General features: G+C 36.8%; 2 long non-coding RNA genes across 2 annotated transcripts in view; both read left to right on the top strand.

Annotated features, from left to right (window-relative positions):
* LOC136057747 (uncharacterized) overlaps positions 1-18,761 on the top strand; it is a 180,498-nt gene extending 161,737 nt beyond the window's left edge. The window contains exon 4 of the long non-coding RNA XR_010623068.1: positions 18,530-18,761. This is a non-coding gene — a long non-coding RNA (uncharacterized LOC136057747). The remainder of the gene's footprint in view (positions 1-18,529) is intronic.
* Positions 18,762-18,777: 16 nt separating this feature from the next.
* Positions 18,778-21,582, top strand: part of LOC136057741 (uncharacterized) — a 101,979-nt gene continuing 99,174 nt past the window's right edge. Inside the window, exon 1 of the long non-coding RNA XR_010623067.1 lies at positions 18,778-18,881. This is a non-coding gene — a long non-coding RNA (uncharacterized LOC136057741). The remainder of the gene's footprint in view (positions 18,882-21,582) is intronic.

Raw genomic sequence — 21,582 nt, 5'->3', positions numbered from 1 at the left:
TCGTCAGAGTGTATTGGTGCTTTGCTTCTTCTAATTTTAAAGGTCTTAAGGGAATGGCGATTTCATCATTTCCATAGAGACACTATTTCAAAGCCCATAGATCTTTCTGTCAGGAATATTCACCTTATGGTCCCTCAAATTTTTGCCTTTCTGTGAGGGAGATACCAAAACTAGCAAAGGACAAGGAAAGCTCTAAATAATTTCCTCATTATAGAAAAAAAATCACAACATCAAAGATTGAACACTGCTCTCAGCAGCTCCATTAACAGTTTAAATGCTGCACTCCTAAGTATAAACATAAAACAATCTTACTGTCAAATTGAGCAGGAATTCTCCAGAAACAAAAAATTCTTCTGAGATAAAAAAAAAAATATATATATATATATATATATATATCCCTCTGATTCACTTCAGTAGATTTCTTCACATAATCCACTATATCTACTTTAAACATGACGGAACTTGAGCTGGTTTATAGACAGTGAGACCTTGCAATGAAACGGAGAAGTGGGAGTTAACTTTACAAAGATACTGGCTTTCTCCCAAGCAGTGAGTGCTGACAAGTATAACCATATTACTAAAATCACATCAGCAATGTGATATATTAAATAAAAACATGACTGACTACAGACAAAGTAGTTTGCATTTTGTCCGTGAAAAAGCATTGTTACATCAATCTGTCCAAAAAATGGGGCACATCAGAAAACAATGTTAAGAAGGCTTTTAAAACACATCATTGAGATTACAGCACCTTTAAAAATAAACAGCACTGAATACCAACACAGGTAAAATGTCATTGTGAAACCCAGATCTGAAATTCAACGGCATGCTTTATAGCTTTCCAGTGTGTGATAAAATCTGTTCACCAGATGTACTATCTGTCTCCTGTGTAGCATACTTGAGCATCATCTAGGCCTGAGGCCCATTTATTTCATGTAATTGCCTTCCCTGTGCACACCTTAGGGCACCCTAATTCTCCATTTTATTTCAGACACTGTACAGGGTACCATCTGGTAGTATTAAGCTCATCTCACTTTATTGCACTATTGCAGGGGCTGTATCCAACTCCACAGTATTCTTTCAATAGAGAGAGAGTTTGGTTACTGCCAGCTATTTATTTTTGCCAGGAATAAACTACTTTTTAACTATACACATGCAGAGTTCACATGTATATCAGTCTCAGCTGAAAAACAGGTCACTGTTTTTCACCCCACATTGTTGAAAATGAATATCTGACAGTAGTCTGGTGCTGCAGCAGGACTGGGTGGTGTGTTCTTCTGTTAACTTGCAGAGTAGTTGTTCTAAATTCTTCTTACTTCTGAGTAATTATATCTTTTTAGTACCTCATTTTCATTATTTCCATTAGAGTGTATCATTTCTAAAAAAGGCACCTTACAGAAATAGTTTAATATTTAAAAATAGCAATATACCTTTCAACTACTTCACTGCAAAGTTCATTTGCTGTTCCAATTTAGTTCTGTACCTTCACATTCCTGCTGTTATTCTGTTGCTCAGTCTTGTACATTATTGCTATCAAAAAATGAAGATCAGATTGCAGAAACTTCACCTATTTCTACGTTCTTCTTTGTTGTCTGACAGTTCAATTATCTCCCTCCTTTTCAGTCTTTGTCCCATATTTTCCTGAATTGATTATTATTAATCTCTTTAGTGCCAGCAATTTTTTGCTCATGGTTATTGCCACTTAACTGTCTAACTACCTGACTGTGCCTACGAAGTGAGGAGGTAGAAGTTGAAATACCATTAGCTGTTCCCACAGATTTCATGTGCAAAAGATGGAGCCTGGATTTTCCAACCCTGATTTTGCTAGCAATGGGTTTGAAGCACATCAAATTTGAAAGTGCAGCATCCTGTCTGCTGTTGAGCTAAATCCTCCTTACCTGTAAACTTAGCTGAATTCAGAGTACTTACATGCTAATAAAGCAGATCAGAATTGTCCACATTGCAGCAGATTTACCGCTGTTGGAAAGAAAAAAAATAGTGGGGCTCCAATTCATATGCCCTGCAAAAAAAATACACAAAATTACCACGTTCCTTAAATGAGTGACTAGCTCCATAAAAACATAGTGCTTTCTATCCCAGCTCAGTCTTTATGCTCCTTCTGAACCAACCCCAAAGTTCTCACAGATATAAAGGGATTTCTGACCGCACAAGGCTATAGGAACAGGCTGGTAGCTTTGAGGGAAATAGAGCCCATTCCTGATGTCAGTGTCAGCATGAAAGAAAACAACTACTTTTCTCTCTCAACAAATCGCGTTTTCGTTGTGTGCCCTTCCTTCAATGCTTTCTCTGTTGGCAATTTGAAAGCCAAATTAAAGTTATCTGGATGCAGGGTAGCACCTGCCCTCCTCCTCCACCTCTGTAGCTCTGTTTCACCTTTGGGAGTGGTCACTGAACAGGACAACATCCTTCCAAGAAATACATTTCAGTGTTGTCTGGGAGAATTAGTTACATCAGGCAGTGGAGATTTTCCCATAAACTACAGTTAGAGGTGGCACCTGTGATGTCTTATGCTGTTCTTTTTCATTCTGGGCACAGGTTTTCTTCTACTGAAAGAGTGTAATGTCCTACTTCTTTCAAGTATTGTTTAACGTTCTCTGTAAACTGGACGGTGCCGTTTCCCTGGTGCTGCTCAGTTCAAGTGTCCCCCTTCGCAGCTGTAAAGATTTGGATGGAATTAAATGTGCCTGAATGCTCCCAAGTGCTGGGTTCACGTGTATCAATCCACCCCCCAAACCAGGTAACTGATGATAGTAACTTTAGGGCCCCAAAAAGTGTAGCAATTGATTTTGAGTGATTAAGTAAATTCTCCTTCCATTTCCAGTTCAGAAAATGACTGTTTCCATAACCTGCTGTATATGATAAAGAGACGATAGCACCTTCTCAGAAAATGGCTTGGTGCAGTTTTGGTGATGAGCACAAACTAACTTATCTTAACACCAATCACTGTTTGGGCACAATGATGTTCTCCTTTCTCCTGACTTTCTTATTCACTGACTGCTAATAGCCATATCGTGGCATTAGCAGCCACGTCAGGAAATGCCACCTCGCAGGTAAAATTAATTATCTCATAATGAAAAGGTAGAATTATACTCCTCTGTAAGAATTCTGTATGTTTTGTGTGCACTGCCAATGACAAATGTAGGTAGATTCCCCTGGATTAGCTGTGTGTGTTGATCTAAAGGACCAGGTGAATTAAAAGAATAACTCTCTCTATCATTCTTCATTGTAGGAAACGTTTATTTTACTGTGTTCAGACTCAGCTAAAATCAGGACTACTGGATTGTAACTTGACAAGCTGTGATTCTTACCAGCCATACAAAGTGCATTTACCTGTTGTTTTGTAAATCAGTGAAAGTGCCTAGTGAAGGAATAGATTCATATTTATTTTCCTGGAGATTTCTACCTACTTTAGCTTTCAGGTTATCCCACTGTGTAAAAACATCATTGATAGTCGTAGTATGAAGGTTGATACTTCCCATCACCCACCCCATCAAACAGAACATCCCAAGATTTCTGTATAAATCCATCTGCAAGCAGCTAAATGTCTGAACAAAACCAACAAGGTCTTGGAGGAGAAAGAGCTCTGAAATTCTAGTAGGTAACAGTGCAAAGATTTTCCACGTAGTAAGAAAGGAAGCTTTGACAAAGGAAGAGAATTTCAGAGCTGGCAAGGTGCATCAGGCAGGTGTGCATGCAGCAGGGTACCAGACCATATCTGCTTAAAGACTGGACACTTAAATATAATTAAGACTGTTCACTTGGCACAGCAAAAAGAGAACTCAAAGATTTTTACTGATGAAAATGCAAATATGATAATTGGAGCTAACAAGAAGAAAAGTAATGGCATTCACTCATTCCTATTAAATTTATTTTCTATTAGTACAATGCTAATTAACCATTAATAATTTAATGATGTACATGTAGCAGCTCAAAATACAAATTGCCTACGTGAATACCACAATAGCCATCAAGGTGAGAACTGAGGGTTCTTCGTAAGGAAAAGGTGTAGAAATCATTTGCTCTTACAGAAGCTGTAGCTATGGCATGCACATTGCCTCTGTTACAACACCAAAGAGTTATGACTAGCCAGTCAATCTTTTACTGTGAGTGCTTGCAGTTAAATGGAAGCCGCATTGAAACAGACTTACCCGTCTGTGCAATCAAACTGGGAGAAACTGTCCTGGGATTCATTGGACAGTGTATTTTGAAATCATCACATTCTTACAGAGGTTCCATCTGAGCCCAAATGATGTCTTCCTACTGCTCCCAACTCCTGCTCTGAGCTCATTTCTGTTCCACTCCCATTGCACATTTTTGCATGCACGGATCCCTCGAGTGCTGTGCAGTCATACCTGCTAGCATTTCCTGTTTATTTCAGTCTCTGTTATGACACTGGGAGTAACATCTCTGCCTGGAAGTATATTAAATGAAGCATGCATGCAAATTACTAGCAAACAATCTTCTCCAGTTTACTGAAGATCCTTGTTTGATTGGTTCATCTTACAGGACTTTATTCTGTGGGAAGGGCTATGCCTCTTTCCCAATATAAAAAAAAATCCCAAATAACCAATCCCTACATCTCAGAGACTGAAGATTAAAATTAACCAATGTGTAGTAGATGAGAAGTAACTATTTTTCATATGCTTTTTACCACACATTGGGGATTATGATTTCATATTATGCAAATGAATTTTATGAAAGTATAACACAGAAATCTCTACTGTTGTTAATGCACGTTTGCAGCCTAGCATGGGAAGTCTCCAAAAGAGCCATTTTGATGACTTCTATCGTGGTGTGTTATGAGTAATAAGCAAAACATGGTTTAACATTGCCCATACTACAGAACAATAATAATAATAAAAATTGCACCGTCATTAACATGAATCAACAGCATCTATCCTGGTACCTCAAAAAAAAACATCTAATATGAATACACATTAAACAAAATGAAAATGGTTAAATCATAATTGTAACGTGGACTGCTTGGGACAGTTCTTTTGGTTGAACTGGGAGAGATGGAATGTAATCAAAATTCTGCTTGTTTTTCATATCTTTTAGTTTCATAACTGCATTACCTTTGTCACTGTAATAGTTGGCTACATGCTAGTTACTGCATATTGCCATTGTATTTTACAAAGTTCTCTAATAGGATGCAAAATAACTGTTTTCTTTAAACAATTCCAAAGAAGCTACTAGTGTTTGAACAGTCTCACTGCTATTGCAATGCCTTGTCTATAATGTCAGCTGTCAGCCTGATCTTTATACTGTAGGTGAGGAGAAAAAAAATGCATCTTTATCAATGTTCCTGAAACGATCCATATTCAAAAAATCCAGTGCTGGTCTGTGACTTACAGATATGCTCCCATTGCTGCTGATTTCATGGATATCAGGACTGTACAGTGTCAGCTTTCCTGTATGTTGCGTACAAAGTCATACTAGCTGGTTTTATTAAGTATGTGTACAGAAACACATTCTCCAACCTCTGTATGCTTCCATTGCTTCTATGGAGTCACAGGTTGTCAGCCATAAAGCTGTGATGAGTTGCAAATAAAACCAGTACTTGTCTGGTACTATTAGTGGTGTTTCTGGTGTGCCAGAATACTGGGACATTTTGTGTGCTTGCCAAATCTGAGAGATATAAAAAAAAGAGGAGAAAATAGAACTACTTTTCCGTTCTCCAGATGAAGATTTTAATAAGGATACTTTTCCAGACTGGGTGAAAACGTAATGTTTTTTTCTTCTGGTCAAATATATTCTGGTCCTAAATTAGGTTTAGTCTACCTGCTAGAGAGGCTTCCAATGCAGTCATGCTCATATAAGCTGAAATATTACAATGGCTTTAGGCATCTTTTGTAGGTTGAGCTGACCGCAGGTTCTGGATATTACTACTTGAATGTAGTTATGTGAGATTAAATTAGAACTGCCTTATAACTTGATCGTAACAATCTCTCTGCTTATAAAGAGGGAAAAAGATTAACTTAATAGCACAGTTCAGTAGAGAAAGCAAGGAGGAATATGCTCTGGAAAAATATTATTTGAACTCAAATGTATGTATTTTGAAGATTCATACAAGTATCAGTTAAATAAGAAGCCATATCTAAATTGTACTAAAGGCATAAACTGCTGGAGGTAAACACTTGAAATGAAGTGTTCCGTGTAATGAAAATTACCTATGTATGAATCTCTTTCTCCGTTTGTTTTTTTTCCCCTCTACTTCAAAATGCATTTGTAAAGGTAATTTGACCAGATATTTGAAGACTTAGAAGTATTTTTCTGCTGTAATCTGGATAATCTTTATCTTTGCTCTACTCAGATAAATCTTTATAAAACTGTTTGGCTGCCAAGATACCTGCTAAACAATTGCTACACAATTGCCCTAAAATGATGAACAGAAGATTTATTCAGTTGCCTTTTAAGTACTTTGCAAGTTAGTTCAATTTTTCTGCCTCTAATTTTCTCCCTAGTAAAATCCTAAATTTTTCTAATTTTATGTGCTATTTTAATTAGTCTGTTTTCCATTATTTGTACTAGTAAGCTGTCTTACAAGCTTGAGATTGTAAATCATTCATCCATTAAAAACTATTTCCTCATATTGCAAGTTCAATTCATTTAGAAAAGAAAAAACCTTGGTGTGAAACAGAATTATGCAATGTCATGGACACATTAACATTTGGATCAAAATTTTACATTGTGTCAGCCAGTAAACAGTATAAATGGTTCAGATTTGCAATAAATAATTGTCTATTAATACCTTGGCATGGTGTAGCAAATTAAAGTCTCACTTCAGTAAGCACAGATGTAGGTAAGAGCTGAGGCCTAAGAAAGCAACTGCCAAGCAGAAGGGAAAGAAAGCATCATGAAGCATTACCGTACCTTTCCAGCGATAGCAGTAATGTACACAGACTTAAAAAGTAATAGGGAAACTTAAGGGGAGGTAGCTTGTAAGTGCATTTAAGTCTAATCAGGTGAGATTTAGAACCATTTGTTTTAGGTGCTCTGGCAGATGCTTCATTGTAGAAGATTAAGAGAAGCATTTTATAATGCAGCATCGTGTGCTGTTGCATACAGAGCAGAGCCCATAATTCAGGATGATGGGGACATCTGATACTTAGGGACCTCTTGGGTCATTAAATTGTGTCCTTTGCTGGCGTAGTCAAACATCCCCAATAATCTTATCTGTAATCTTCTTTTCAACTGTCATATTTTGTAGTTCGCAGATTGCTGTGAATTGCATTGAGTTTTTCACTAATTTAATTGTTGTTTGCAATTTTGTTAGTTTACTTCAGGATCTTCCCACCCCACAGACTGTAAGCAGATGCTGCAGGACAGTCAATACCTGAAACTCAAAATTCAGTTTGTTAATGTGGGTTATTTCTGTGACTTTTTTTTAACAAGCAGACATACCATTTACTTAGTGTAAATTCAAGTATATGAAAGGAGACTGATTTGCAAATTCAAATATATACAAATATTTAAGTATTAATAATTATTTAGCCAGCTCCAGTTCATAATATTTTATCTCAGCTGTCTATAGTGGTGTCACCTATGAGCCATAATTGTTGCTCCTGCAGTTTTTAGTATGTTTTTTCTTTTGTGTTCGCAACTCAGCTCATAATCCTGTAACACAATCTAGCTTGTCCATACACTAATGGGAAGGCATTAATCAAAACATTGTTCTTTGTTTCATTAACTGTAGAGCAATATCTTCGAATTTCTTAATGTTTTCTTTGTCCAAGTCTGTATAAAAATGCAGCCTTGGTGTGCTGGACTACAAGTCTCCTGCAGTCTACGCTTGATTGGCTGAGTAATCTGTCTCGTTCTCTTTGGCACTTTGTAGTCAAGTCCTTGGTGTCTGCAGCATAAGTCAGTGGATTTTTAGGCAGACTACAAGGTCTGTATTCTGTAGGATGGCTTATTCAAATGAGCCTGAGGCTGCACAAGACAAGGACACAAAAACCTTCCTACAGATTTTGGCTGTTTGCAGGCCAGAGTGTAATGCTTGCTCTGAGGGAACTCAAGAATGATCTGCTTTCTGCATTTCTATGCAGTGGGACTAGTTAAAGGGATACATATATACCTATGAGAGCCAATGTCTGTGCACTTGGGAGCTCCTTGGGAAGACTTGAGAGCTTTCTTCTTAGCTCCTCCTCCAGCAGTGTTATGGCTCTGCTCCAAACCTCTGAGGCTATTAATAAAAGCCTCAGAGTCATCCATCTAGTAAAATTCATGTCATTCCTTGAAACACTCAGACTTCTCCAGCTTGCCAATGATTTGCTCCACTTGTTCAGCATACTCTGTTGACATGAGGCCTTGCCTAGTTACTGTATAGTAATGCATGTTATTACATGATTAACCAAATGGTAACTTCACTGGAAGCAATAGTAATTAGAGAGTAAGCTGTGTTAATCCTCCTGTACTGTTGTGTGGTAACTGTGTAATTAGCTCAGGTCACCTGTGCAAATCAAAATTGCATGATAATTTTTCCATTCTGCCATCTTGTAACAATTGCAAGTTAGAACACTGATGGTATCTCAACAGGGTGCATGGAAAGGGACCAGGCAAAGCAATGCATTGTTTTCTATAAATAAGCAGCTCCTATTTTTAATGTTACCAGCAGAAAACTGAATACAGAAAGAGAAGCTAAATTTGCCTGTGTGAACAAATGTATTTCTTTTTTTTTTTTTTAACCTCCTCACTGAAATCTAGGTTAACATTAGATTGAGTGGAAATTCTTCCCACCCAGTTGCATTTTAGGGACTTAAGAAATGAATTGAGGATGCTCATTTCACTCACACTCCTATCAGTTTTGAATATTGAGCAAGAAAGACACAAGTTTGGTTGCTACAGTACGCACAGTAAAAGATCTAGGGCAAAATTTCAAGAAGGCTGAGAGGTACTATAGCAATCAAAAGACAGCTAGGAGCAGTCAGTGCTGTAGGGATTTTATGGCCAAAGACTGTAAGTCACTGGAGATGACTGAATGTGACTTTTTTGCATAAGCAGTGAAGTTTACAAATTAACAGTGTAACACAAAATTAAAAATGTAGGAAGATGATTTGACCTTGAGATGATTTTATTTAATTTTGCCTAAAATGCTTGTTAGAATATAAAGGATTAATTACGTAATACATAACCAGTTTCCATCAATCTAGTCTCCAGCAATCCAGTACTATTTAAGATGCTTTCCCTGTGACACTTTTTCTGTCTCCAATATATCACAAAGCAAACCCAACATAACAGAGGCACACATATCAATGTGAACAATATCATCCCATGCGGAAATTTTCACAGTTAATTTAAAAAAAAATCAAATATAAGCAGCCCAGCTTCTTACTAAACTAATTAAAAATATAAATACAATAAGCTCTGACTGAGCCTTTGACAGGTCATTAAAAACACAAAATTGAGTCAAGTATAAGGAGTATTTTCCAGGTATATCAGAATAAGGTAAAACAGTGAAGCTGAAGTTAAATTAATGCTGTTTCTGTTTCCATTATTCCTCACCTGGTTTCTGTGACTGTGTGTAAAGTAAAGTTTTGGGCAGTTTAGTCTACAGAGTGGAAGAGGGTGTTTCCACTTCCTTCTGGTTTTGTATCTGCTACACTAGCATTACCACCTATGCTTGTTCCATGCAGTGCCTTTTTAGCCACAAGTTTCAAAGTAATTTTCAGTCCTCAGAAATTATTTCAGCAACAGATGGACTCCCACCAATTTAAGCATATATTTTAGAAATAACTTTAGTTAGAAATACAGCAGTGTATTTGTTGTTTAGCTTTTCCAAGCAGGAATAAGATCTAGTAAGTGTTTTCCTTCTTGGAGCTTTAATACTGCTGTTTCCAATGGGAGTCCCAGTCCTGAATGTGTCTATGCTGTATACAGTTTAGTTCATATCTTGGTTCCTTCCTAGGGCAGATAAGTACTTCCCTTGATGAATTGGACTTCTCAAGGTTAGTTTGGTACTTGGCTGTAAAATGCCCTTTTCCTTGGCACCTTTGATGCTATATTTGTAATATGAGATACTGTCAAATGTAACAAACAAAAACAAAAACAAAAAAAAACAAACCCTAACAACAACAACAAAAGTATGGATATAGTCACTGCGATTACTTTTCCTGTTGTTCTTGAGTCATTAATAGCATAGTGAATGTCCTGAATGCCTTTGTGCTTCATTTGTGCCTTCAGAAATATTCCTTATTTAGTTTGGAGAAAAGTGTAGGTTGCCACTGTGAATGAAAACACTATTTCCTAGCATGCTCCAGCTTTCACTTACTGACATCACACAGGTATTTGTATGCAACACGCAGGAACAATGTGTAACATAGGTTCAGCTGAATTTCCTTCCAATATATTTTGGCCTTTCTATGAATTGGCACCAATCTCCTTTTTTTTTTTTTTTTTTTTTTGGATCTGAACTTGAAAGATCTTGCTTTCTAATGTAAGGAAAGGAGGCTGGGCATCAAAACCATCCCCTTTCAAGGGTGTGGCAAGAGCCCCCATGCTGAGCCAACAGCATGGGAAGCATCCCAGCTTAAGGTTCCCCAAAGGACAGGGGAGTTTCTGCCTCCAGGCACATCTCCTTCAGAAACTTCCCTGCAGCAGCAAGCAAGAATGCAGATTTAGCACAGAGCTGTGTAATGCTTCATTCAGAGGCCACAGGAGGAATTAGTGTAAAGCAGCCAAAATGCTGTGGTGTCACATTCTTGCTTGCTGCTTGTTAATGCCCATTAGGCACTAGTGCCCTCTGCACCTTTCTGCCCAGCACAAGAGGCTCCCAAGCTGAAGGAGTCAGGGCTGTTGATGTTTGTACTTAATCAAGCTGTTAGGATTTGCCCATGTTTGTTTGTACACATGCTTCAAAAAGCCCAAGTACTGCACCAATTTGTGCCTTGAATGAAGGAGTCAAGCACTAGAAGGTACCGTAGCCAAATAGTTTAGATTCAGTTTCATAACTTAGTAGTGGTACAGGAGAGTTCTGAGAAAGCAGGTATTAATGCTGAATCTTCCTCATTCTCTATTCTTTTTTGCTGCCTCTACATCAGATGGGTCTCCATTTTATCCCTAGCATTAAGTTTTTATCACTTTACTAAAATACTATAAATCAATAAAATAGGGCAGAAAATTGCTTTCCTACATCATTGCACCAACATGCCTCTTGTATGGTCTGGAATGACAATGAGAAATCCATCTTTCTGTGGACAAAAATGCCCATTCCCAGTACAAAATGCAGTTATATATGGCTGAAAAATCCAGACTAGATATTAGCCTTTGCTGAAGTGAGAAATGCCTACTTCACTTTTCAAAGTGAAGGTGGAAATGTTTTGAAAATCAAGTCAAAATTCTAATTCTCTAAACAGAAGATATTAATAATTAATTAATATTTATATTCTCTCGTAAAACTCTCTTCTTAGTCATTCTTCTTCCTAATAATGTTTGCTTGAATTTCATGCCAAGCCCTACAAGGACCTTTTTGGTTGCTTTTTTTTTTTTTTTTTTTTTTTTTAATTTTTAAAAATACTCACCAGGGGGAATGCTCATAAAATTCAGCCTCAGCCACAGTCTGGACTATGGTCTGCCAAGCTCCACATAAATAAATCATCAAGTCATTCTGGCATCTTATGGGCCAGAAGGAATATCTTCAGGGTAGATTTAAAGAGATATTGCCCTGTATAGTGTTTCCTTTGTAGAGAAAACTAAGCAGTAGCATAAAGGCTACTCTGAATCGCAGATACTAGGATTTTTACAAGTAACTGGTACAACAAATTGCAACATTAGACTTTTTAATTCCAAAATCCTGACTATTTAGTCTTCCCTGCTGCTATCCTAGCAGAAGTGAAAACAAATACCTCAGACCTCAGAGCAGCGTGAGGGAGGTTGATTTTGTGCTGAACTATGTGTAGAGACACAGAGAAAGCCATTTGAGATTTTCTCTTTGCAATCTGAATACTGAAGCAGGGATTAAGCAGCCAAACATTTCTTGGCTTTGCAGCTTCTAAAGCCAATCTAAACACTGAGACGTGAGACTGCTTCAGCTCCAGCAGAACATGCTGGAACTGACCTTACACAATTTGGCTTGCCAGCAGCTGCACCTCATCACTCTCACGTTCCCTTACACCCCAGAAAAGGAAAATCTGGGGGTACATTGAAGGCTCTCTTTGAGAGATATGATGCCATCCCTGGCCTGACAGCAGGCAGGACAACACAAAGGATGTGTGCTCTTTGGTCCAGACTCAGAGTTGAGTCCTAGTCATGGCACCTCCATGCTGGCTAGGGCTGATTGCTGGCTAGGGCTGATTTCTGGCTGTGAAATAGAGACTTGTTCACCTGTCCCTTATTCGGGCAGCTAAACAAGGACATGTAAATCAGATAATGATCAAGAGAAAGCAAGCCATAGCTGGTTTGTCAAGAGGAGACCTTGGGCCTCGGTCCTTTCACAGTTCACTGAAATCAATGGAGTTGTGCCTGCAATTACACCACAGGGAATTTGGATCATTTTATTTGAACTGCAGGAAGTTACTGAACAGTAACAATAACACAGAGGAAAACTGCCTCATTCCAGGTTTGGTTAAAATCCCCAATTTGGACCAGATTCACTGAAAGGTTTGAAGCCATAGTTGTGCCTGAGGCCATTGGAGAGGTTTGGGTGGGCAGCAGGGAGAAGTCAGGCAAAAATGAGCTCAGTTTTTCTGGCTGTTCCTTCATTTATAGGAAAGGAGGAGTCTGAATTTTTTGAGATTGACTGGGGTGAAATGTGCACTTAGAGGTGCTCACACATGATGGAACCAGAGAGTGAGTGACAAATCCAGAGTGCCATCCACACTCAGATCATCAGGAAAAGAATGAGTTGTGGCTGGACCACTAATCACCTGAAGGTGATTCCCTGTGAACCAAAAATCTGCAGTTTGTTTTGCCTGTCTTCATTGATTTCTGATGCACAGAGTAGAGAGTCTCAGCTGCAAAATCTGAATTAAAAATGATCACATCTTAAGGAAGCTGTGATTTGTCCCTTTAAAAAAAACCATGACCTCCTGAAAAACTGGAGGCTGAAAAACGTTCAGTCAGATAATTAAATAATAGAATTTTCAGTTTGTCTTTACAAAAGTCTTCTGCTAATACTGTGCTTAGCTATAATGTTAAAAAAATAGAGGTGTTTTAGGTGATCTTTTAAAGATTACTTACCTGTTTCAATAGGGTTACTGTTATTGAAAGTTCAACAGTGGAAAAATATATCAGCCAAACTCCTCCTGAGTTGTGCTGAAATTAAATCTTAGTGTCCTGTTTTTGTGTGTGTTTGTTGTTGTTGTTTTTTGTTTTTTGTTTTTCTTAATAGTGGCATGAGGTAAATGACATACATGCTGTTGGATACAAATTCTCTGCATATATTTCTGAACTGAAAAGTGACACTGAGAAATACATGCCAGGAAGTTCCAGGTTAAGGATCATTTACATAAATTAGCAAATTTGCAAATGAATTCATCTAGTGAAAAGTAAGACACGGGACACTGCATTTTAATAATTGACATTCCACTTGAAATGCAATGTTCTTGAGGAGGAAATTGAGCTCCAGGTTGCTATTAGAACCAACGGAGCAGCAAGAGCTTGAAAGAAATGCCATCTCATATTATGCGAGTTACTGCTCCTGAATAACAACTATCTTCCATTCTGAAAGACTTCCTTTTAATACAACTAGTACTGTGATTCTGAGGAAATCAAGAAAAATTCAGTCATCAACAATACTGGGTAGGAACAAAAATCTGAGAAATCTTTGTGATCTGTACTAACACTGAGCTAATAATTCATTATGCTCTTAAGTAATCTTTTTTCTATTTTATTTGTCAGCCAAATCTCCTCACTTTTCAGTTATACCAAGTAGTTACAGGATTACCTCAAAGTATGCAACACTGACAGAAAATTACAAATTATCTAGGGTTTTTTTTTTCCCTGCCACAACATAGGTTGAATTACGTAAGTGATCAGCCTCCTGCCATCCTCATCAGTTTAAGAAAACATAATACTACAAATATTATTCTTGATACAAAACTACTAACTCTCATAAGGCGGTAGTCAGTCATTCAAAGTCACAATACCTTCATTGGATGCCACAAATACAAATCCTATCACAGAGCTGGAAGCCAATTTGTCCCTTGCAGTGTTTCTTAGTATAATTTAAAAATTAGCTTAAAGTGTACCAAATCATTCTCTTAATGGTATACTTTTTCTAAAATCACGTACAGTGAGTGTATCATGTCAGTGTATGCCAGTAAATTTTCTTCTCCTGTAATATTCATAAATACTGATAAGATAGTTTTTGACATTAATCTGACTGCAAATCTGACATCATGCTTAGAGTGTACTATGCTCAACTTCTTCAACTGAAAAGATAAAGCTACTAAGTATTGCTACCTGCACACAGTGCTTGACATTTTGTTGTCCTAACTTCCTTTTAATTTTGTTTTTATATAATTTACTGCAGCGAGATTGTCAAGATGAGCAGATTCTGTTCCCCTTTGTTTCTCTCCCTCATTTCAGGAATTGTTAAAAATAGACTGAGAAGCTCCTCTGAATGGACCGGTTGCATTTATATTTATTTTATTGAGTGATTCAGATGTTTGAAAGGCAAATAGCAAGTTTCTTAGCTGAAAGGAGCTCAGGCTCAATGAAGGAGTTGGCTGACATCCTTTCTCTTCAGCATTCTGATGCACACTGCAGCCCTTATATACAGGTAGAGTAGGTATATTTTCAGCACATAGTGATGCCCTGATATGCTAACCTCACTGGCACAGGAGCAAATTTCCGTAACTCTTATTCTAATAAGGTGAAGCTACTGAGTCCTTTGGTATGAAGTTTTGTTGAGAAGGATTCTCCTGTGCTGATTATCGGACTGGATGAAAAAGACTTCTGTTTTTAACTTTATTCTTAACAACACAAAAATAAATGCCACATATATTAATGAGAATAAACAGATGGTAGATTTATTTTAATATTAATGAAAAAGAAAGCAGTTCTTCTTGTTTTTTAACAGTGCTACATATTTTTCCCTGACCAAAGCAGAACTGTAACCTAGGTCAGAGAGTCCCCCTGTGCTGTATGCTCTGTGGAGAACTCAATTGGCTTTGCAGAGCTTCACAGCTTTACCAAATAAGACTTTACCTTTAAGAGTGCACTAACGCTGTGAAGGCTTTTTTACCAGGGTGTCACTGATGGATCTGAGCAGCTTTTCATGTATGCGTGCTGCAAACTCCTTATATTTTTACATTCTAATAACAGCGAATGGCATAAATTATCTCTAATTCCTGATTCTGCGAGGAAGCAGCCATCTGGTCTAATACCACTGTGACAGTGATATAGGACTGAACACTCTGTGCTTGGTCTGCTGCACAGAAAAGGACAATAGGACATATTTTAAAATGTCAGGATACATCAGAACCATATTCAGGAAAGTTTGCATTTATGAAAATTGATAGTATTGGAGATATATCTTGATGCAGATCTAATCATGGCTGCTGGTATGGTGAATTAAATTAAGAGCTGATTTGAATTTTTCTAATTAAAGATGTGTTATTCCTTCTATCCTCATGTTTTCTTTTCTGGTAAAAGAAGCTTATTAAAAATATTCAGGGAAGCTTTGCGATTCAGAGTTAGATCTTTACCACTGACTGCAGGGATTTTGCTAGTTTGTCTCAATGGATGTTTGTTTGCATTCCAAAACCAATGCTGATGTTGCATAGTTGTTTGAATGAGAAAGAACTGGGAATAAGCTTCCCCAGGCACTGCAGGGTAGAGTGGCAGTGGTCACAGCAGCTTAGCAGAGCCTGCACAAGATGTTCTGTGTCTCCTCTCTGGCTCTCTTAGAGTTCTCTTATTTGATTGCCTTCAATGTTTGAAATGCACTTATTACAAATAATGGAAGGGCAACGAGGAAGAAGTTTAATTAGGTGGGAGTAAGCACACTTTTAAGGAAAGTGAGCATTAGTTAGTTCAAAACCTATCAGTTCATTATTTACCCCGTGAAATTTGCAGCTTTGTTTTAATATTTACTTATCTAAGTAGCTTCCTTATGTAAGTTCTGATGAGAAGCTGTTGCTTTTTATTGGTTTATTTGGTTTGGTTTTATAAAGACAAATATTTTTCCAGAATTCAAGGATCAGAAACTTAAGCTATGGTTTTTAGGCATCACAGACTACGTATTTCCATTATTAGCCTTAATGACTTTAAGAAACGTAATGTTTAACTTTAAAAATAAACATGAAATAGTTCTTTTCAAAGCATGAATAGTAGTTAACCTGTAGAGGTCAAAGAGTTAAATACTGTAAAGAGGTTTATAAAAGGACTTCTTAATTTTATGACCAATAATATAATTTCTAATTTTATGTACTAGGAGGGGCCATCAAATTCATACTCCAGGGTGTTAGCTGATCACAGGGATAAGAAACAGTCCTCTCATCCCTTTTTGCCATGTAGAACATTGTGTAATTAACCAGCTGTTTTCTTTGAAGCACCTAACCTAGGCCACTTGCAAAGACAGAATGCTCAGCTTGAAGGATAATTGATCCAATCTGGCATGGTAACTCTATGTTCACTTGTCACCTCTTAAAATATGTATTCTTTGGGTCAAAGTTGGGAAATTTTAGAGTTTTTTTTTTTGCTTTCTGTTTGTAAGAGTGATATAGGTTTACATTTCATTAATCCTACCAGAAAGTGGTCCTTCTGGAGCTTGTGGTGGTATATTAGCAAGTTAGACTTGTCCACTGCTGTGTCTACCTTTAAGGATGCACAGTAAACAGAAATACTGTTGGCAGGGCATTACTCTTAAGAATGTAATATTTGCTAATTCAGGTCCTCAAATGTTCATTGTTCATTGTGCATTATTCAATCCTTCTTTCCTGCACTACTTCCCACTACCATAACATCCCATAATGGCTGGAATTCTGCTTTCAGGGACTTTCTTTGGGACATAAATATAATCATTTTTATTACTTGTGAAGGAAAAAGGAAGATAAACACAACAAAAGTGAGCTTAGCTTTTGCAGGGTCAATCTCTTGTGATACTTGTAGATAGATTCTCTCAGAAGCAAAGTTTCTAAAGATTAATTCTTTGTCAATCTTCTGTTACACTTATAACTGTATATAGTCTTCTAAAGTCACATGTAGTCTAAGATTCCTTATGAATTCAGTTATGTGTGTTTTTTCCTTCTGTTTGTTAAGCAAGTTAAGAAATCCACTAGTTTTCACTCTTTTCTTTTGCTGTTTCATAAATGAAGTAAAATCAGATAAAGTCTCTTGGAATCTGTGAAATCCTAAGCTCAAACCGCTTGCTGTTTCTGCTAGATAAAGTGAAAGCCATGTTAGTTTCCTAGGTTCTTGTCAAACAATTGCAATGTAAATAGTAAAAACAATTGAGAAATTGGAGAACTTGTGCTCAATTGTTCTCCATGTATATCTGATATCTCTATCACTATCCTGTCTCCATAAATGTTGAAACTGAATTTTGGAAAGTGTCTGAGTTTTGAGATTCTTTTCTTCTCTCCTCCTTCATATAGGGATCCTCAGTGCCCACAAAATTTACAGCAACATGTTGTGGCAGAGCTTGTCCAGGTGTTTGCTGCTACAGAAGAGGGAAGCCATGTTCCCTTTCTGGAGCTGTGACCATACTGAGCCCATTCAACATAATGAAAACTGATTTGGCAAGAAAAAAATGATAGTTTTATTCATTTTGCCAACTGAAATGAGAGGGTGCACAATGGTCTGTTTTGCTAACAGTGTATTACATCATTTCACTGCGGTGTTTAACATGACCCAACATGCCTGGAATGGAGAAAAAGCAGTTGCTGTTAGATGGATTTACTTTAAGATATTGTGCTTTGGTCTCATTGGGTTTCTTCTTGATCAGACAAAAGATCCCTCACTTTCCTTTCTTTTTTTTTCCCTTGAAAAGCCAAAGCTAGTGCTAGCTTGTACCTTACCCTGTGCTGAGTTTTCATTTAGTCATAGGGGCAAAAAATGCACGGTGGCAAGCATTTATTTTTTTGTTGAGAAATCGAAACAGTGCCTTGACTTTAAATAGAATCAAATGATATCTGGTCCAAGACCTGCAAGCATCTGTTAATCAGACTCAGGAAATGCTAATGAAATGAGAGTTTATAACAGAGATACTGATAACAGGTTGCTGAGTAACCAAAAGAGATCTGTGCTATTTGTCATCTTCTATGAACTCTTCTACATCTGGATTAAGGTTGCGTGTATTCATAAGCAGACGTTCTTGAACAGTAATGAACTAAAAACTGGCAGTCTTTTTCTGGACCATGCAAGATAGTTTGTGTGTGCTATATCACTATTACAATTTCCAGACATGGTTTTGAGAAAGTTGAAAACATGGGCCTGATTTTTTTCTTAAGTAAATTTTGGTAGATTTTGCAATCAGTATATAACAGAAAAAAAATGAACTTTGTCTTTGAACAACTATCACTGAAGTAGCTGGATTATTCATTCCAATGTATTATTTCTGTCTTAGATACCTGACAGAACAAGAAAGAAAAAGGAAAGAAGGACAAGGAAAGGAAAGGAAAAGGAAAGAAAATAAAGGAAAAAAAAAAAGAGAAAAGAAAACCAAGGAAGACAACATAGCAAAGGATATAGGAGAGAACATAGGAAAAAAAATGGGAAGGAAAGAACAGAAAACAATGGAACAAGTAAAAAAAAAAAAAAGGAAAGAAATTTGGAAAAAGACAATTTCAGTGTACTTTCTGAAAGAATACTCACTAAAAGACTAACAAGCTACGTGCTGCAACAGTGCTGTAAGTCAGAGGAAGAATGCTATGAAATGGATTGGGCACCTACACGCATCAGGACTACTGAGGAGAAAGGTAGGCAACTCTTTACCTTATTTTATTTTACAAGATTGAAAATTTTACTTACTCTGCATTAGAAATACGAATGACACATTTTTCCTACTGTCCTGCTAGCAAGTGTTTTCCGGTCAATCAATCAGTTGCTCAAGCAGTCAAAATCTTTAACCACATAAAAATCTATTGAGACCAAGTTTTATTTACAATGGTGGCCTGAACAAGGAAGCTCACAAACAGCAATATGTAACTTCACTTACAGACATACAATCACTGTTGTATATTACTAGAAAGCACCCAAACATATCACCGGGCATAAATCAATTATATAAAATACCACAAACATCAAATAAACCAATAAAAGAGGGAAGGTCATAACACCACCAGACATGTCATGAATAACCGCCACAAACATCAGCCAGTGATTCATCCAGAGTATGAATTAAAAAAAAAACAAAAGATACGCAAGCAATTCCTGTTGGACCCTTTTGTATCCTGTTAAAAATTTGATAGTGTTTTTTGATATAGTTTATTTTATATTATTTCTATTTATACTTCAGTAAGGACATGAATGATTTTTAAGATCTATGTTAATTAAAATAGAGGGGTTTGTTTTTTATATGAATATGCATTTCAGCAAATATGGGTTTTTTAAATTAATTGCATATAAATATTTTCATGCTTGCCTGTAATTGTTAATGCCATGTATTTAATATTATTCACTATACTGTTATATTTTTTTCTACTGAAAGAATTTGGACACAGACCACTGTTGGGGACACAGTTTGGTATAACTCTCATTGTCATTTCCCCACCTCTGCCCCAGATTGTGAATATACATAATTCAAAAACCAATAAGATTTTAAGAACACCTCTGAAATAATATTATGGACACGTGGAAAGCTTCAGGCATTCATTGCCTCTCAGATTCTGCACCACTATTTGTATTTTAGCTGCAAAGAATGCATATAAAACCAACATTACAGTTGTTCTTTAGAGAGCTGAGAGCTTCAACACAGGACAACGTATCTGCAATGGTTAAATATGATGATTGCAATCAATCAATTTTTAAATGCTGGAGTATAGTTTTCTTAGTGTATCTGCATTCATCTGTGTCTTATTCCCAGAGGTCCATGTTAAATGCTACCAGTCTAGAGGGGAACTATTTCTCTGTGCTCTCAACTTGAATATATATTTTTATTTTTCCAAGGGACGCAGGAGTTTAGCCTACACAAATTCTGTTTTGTTTGATAGTACTGGACATATGCTTCTCACTTGAATAAATTATTGCATGCAGAACAGATGTCCCATACATATATCATCTATTGGACTGGAATTTCATGAAATTAATATAGAACATGCCAACTTTCACCCATTGTGTAGCACTTCCTATTATTCAATATGAAGATAAAGTAAATAAGCATTACTTTCATTCTGTCAGTTGAACTTGGCATAAAATTAAATAGTATGTCTCATCAGATATTATTTTCAAAAGGGAATTCAATGAACTACCCACAAATGACAAGGTGGTGATATTGTCTACTATTTAAGCTCCAATAGTGTTTGCCTGTTGTGAAACTAGGAACACAAACCTGTCTACTAACTTGGCAACAAAAGTGTTTCATTGCTGAAAATGAAGTTTGCTTTTAAAACCACTTTATAGCTAAACTGAATGCATTTAAATGGAAAAAGTAGATGAAATCGTTTGGTTTATTTATATACATCCTTTTCCAGATGTGAAGCTTATTCTAAAATTCAGAATAAATACATCATCCAAACTCTTAATCTAGATCTGGTTTTAAACTGATGATACTGGCTGAAAATCAGACTGCCATCATTTCAGATTAGTCATCTTGCTTTGCCGATAACATATGCACCTAGAAACAAATTCCACACGTTTTGAAAATTCCAACCCTTCTATGAGTGCATTTTTCAGATATAGACCCAGCTAGTATATGCTAACACTAAGCAATTTGTTTTGCAGCATGTCACATAATTCTCTTTTTTTTACACCCAATATCTATGATTAAGAAATGTAATACATACTAAGAAAGTCTTAGATAATTTACACGATGCATTAAAGTGTTTTGCATGAGAATATAGTATGATGCAGACAGCAGAAGAATTATGTCTTTCATTAAAAGGTTTGCAACTCAGTGTGCTATGATATAACTATAGCAGTTTTTCTGTCTCAGTGAAGGTTTTTTATTTTAAACACTGCCTTGAAAACCAAGGGATGCATATGCAATAGCATTACTTTAGCTATATGTTTTAACTTAATATCACCTCTTCGTAATTACACACTGTCAGTTTACCTGCTGTCCCAGGGTTATGGGTGAACAGCTATGCTGTCACTGTTCTTCATCTCTCTGAATCTTGATGTAAGCAGTAAAATAAGATGGCATTTTTTCATTATTTAATGTTTTAAAAAAATCTGAGTTCAAAGCCTATGTGAAGCAGTTCATCAAGGATGATATACATAAAGGTCAGGATTAAAAGAAAACCAATTACATGGAAGAAATATGATTTTTGCCACAGATCCTTTATGTGCAAATTAGAATGAGTATTTGCTGCCTAATTTAGAAAGCACCAAAGGACAACTTACAGGGACTCAGGGTTGCTTTTGGAGAATTTCAGAATTTGTGTTTCCTGAGGAATTTAAGCAGGAAAGAGGAACTGCGCACTTGGCAGAAGAGTTGGGTTTGGCCTGATTTTCACTCAG

Source organism: Cyrtonyx montezumae, unplaced genomic scaffold, assembly GCF_038088225.1.
Source record: "Cyrtonyx montezumae isolate F1298 unplaced genomic scaffold, pur_monq_1.0 scaffold_7, whole genome shotgun sequence".
Lineage (NCBI taxonomy): Eukaryota > Metazoa > Chordata > Aves > Galliformes > Odontophoridae > Cyrtonyx > Cyrtonyx montezumae.
This window is presented reverse-complemented; position numbering and strand designations above follow the sequence as displayed.